The 2,043-nt window shown below is 38.0% G+C and overlaps 1 long non-coding RNA gene across 1 annotated transcript; it reads left to right on the top strand.

Annotated features, from left to right (window-relative positions):
• The first annotated feature begins 323 nt into the window (after positions 1-323).
• Positions 324-1,810, top strand: LOC106783688. The gene is made up of 3 exons (XR_001381341.1): positions 324-656; positions 954-1,078; positions 1,530-1,810. It is a non-coding gene; the product is annotated as an uncharacterized LOC106783688 (long non-coding RNA).
• Positions 1,811-2,043: the final 233 nt, after the last annotated feature.

Raw genomic sequence — 2,043 nt, 5'->3', positions numbered from 1 at the left:
AGTAATTACTTTTAAACAGAGGAGAATCATTATTGTTTACACAATTTAAACTAAATATAAATTATATGTAAATATATTACACAATTTGTTTGTGTTTTAATTTACTCCTATTGGTGAGATATTTGTTGAATTTCTTTTTTTTGTTTCAACCATTAATTCTTTTCTTACGACATAATTTGACGTTAATATATACGGGACTTTACACAGACGACCCGTATATGGGGTTGCTAGTAACGAATTGATTAACATCAATAAGTTATTCCCAATTATCAAATATATCAGACCCAAGTAATCTCATTTAAACGTCATTGCTAATAAGAATTATGATAAAACGACAAAATTCTTGAATTTACCATACCCAACTAATTTCATTGACCCTTCTAATTGTTAAGAAACTTTGATAAGACGACAAACTTTTAGTATTCGTTTCCCATTGAGAAGAATTTCTCGATCTTCTTGCAGGTAGAAAAAATCTTCGTCCTTTAAAATATACGTGAGACTTACTTAGATCGTTTGAGTTTGAAGAAAGACGGTCAAACGTTAGACCACAGCCTAGAGTTTTGGAAGCTCGTCAGAGGATATCACGAGGCGATCGTGCGAGACGCAAAACAGAGTCGTTTCGCGAAAATCCCTGAAGCGTGTCATTCGAACTTTAGGTAACCTGTTGCTCCGTTCTCTGCTGCATCGAATCCGCCCCCGACCCCCCCGCCCCCCGCACCTTCTCTCCCCTGACACAACCCCCTACGTTTCCCCCCACGGTCCCCATCTCACCCCTAAACCCCCAGACCCCTTATCCAAGCTTGTTTCCACGAGCTACTACAGCATATAGCATAGTCTCGCATATGTGTTTATCTCTGTGTGGATATGTACGTGTTGTGCTATGTACGAATATATACATATATATACTTATGTATATGTAAATGTGTGACTATATATTTGTGTCTGTGTTTAAGGGCATTTGTGTGTACCGGAAGAGGCATCCCCGGAATATCCGATCCACCGTCAACGTAGAGGGAAAATGCCGAACACACGCGCTCCTCAAAGTGAATAAGAGTGAGCAAGCGAGAGTGAGAGTGAAGTAAGTGAGTACATAAGTGAGTAAGTGAGTAACTGAGTGAATGAGTTAGCGAGTGTGAGAGAAGTAGTCGTGCTTCGGTGCCGTCTTATGCTAAACTTTGCGGATTGGACGAACCGACGGGGCGCCACTTGTCGGCCCAGTCGTTCCTCTTCCTCATCCTCCAACCTCCCCCTCCCCCTCCCCAACCCTCACCCCTTTTCGCTACCTACTCCCTTTCTTCCTACTTCTCATTCATTCGTAATAGTATTCATTTCAAGCGGGGGATATCTTACAATCTTTCGGATGTTCAAACTGAAATTGATCCAAGGGCTCCTCACGCAGGTTTAGATCAGAGTGTAAATTTATGCAAGATCACAATAAAATATGCATGTTTATTATTCTTGGCAAACGAATTTGTCTTCGTATCAATTCATTTGGTTAATTAATTTAATATGGAGTTTGTTATTAACAGGGCTTAACATGGTGTCAATCCGAGGGTGCAAAAGATACCCCGCATCAGACTGGTACCATTGGTTTACACATACATTCTTATTTTATTTATTATATGTAAATGCGATAATCAATATATAATTTTACACTCGGAAATACCCTTCTCTCGAGTGCATCCGATTATTAATATGTGATATTAAAAATATGAGGTTTGTTATAAATAAAACGACATCTGATTTATATGCAGAACTAGTCGAGCTGTATAAACAATAAAAAAAAATTATTACAACACATAATGTTTTATATTCCTTCGGACATACGTAGGCAACCCGATAATAAAATTGCGAACAATAAAATGAAACCTTAGAATAGTTAGAAAAATATGTGCACGGCTTTGAACTTCAAATTTGCATGGTTTCGTAAAGGATTAATCCCATGAACAGGCATCAAAAGAGTTAAATTCGTGTGTCATTTGGCAAAAAGACAAAAAAAAAAAGAACTACTGAATGAAAAAAAGAGAGATCAAATGATCCCGT

The sequence above is a fragment of the Polistes canadensis genome, unplaced genomic scaffold (assembly GCF_001313835.1).
Source record: "Polistes canadensis isolate GaletaPanama2010 unplaced genomic scaffold, ASM131383v1 scaffold_24, whole genome shotgun sequence".
NCBI lineage: Eukaryota > Metazoa > Arthropoda > Insecta > Hymenoptera > Vespidae > Polistes > Polistes canadensis.
This window is presented reverse-complemented; position numbering and strand designations above follow the sequence as displayed.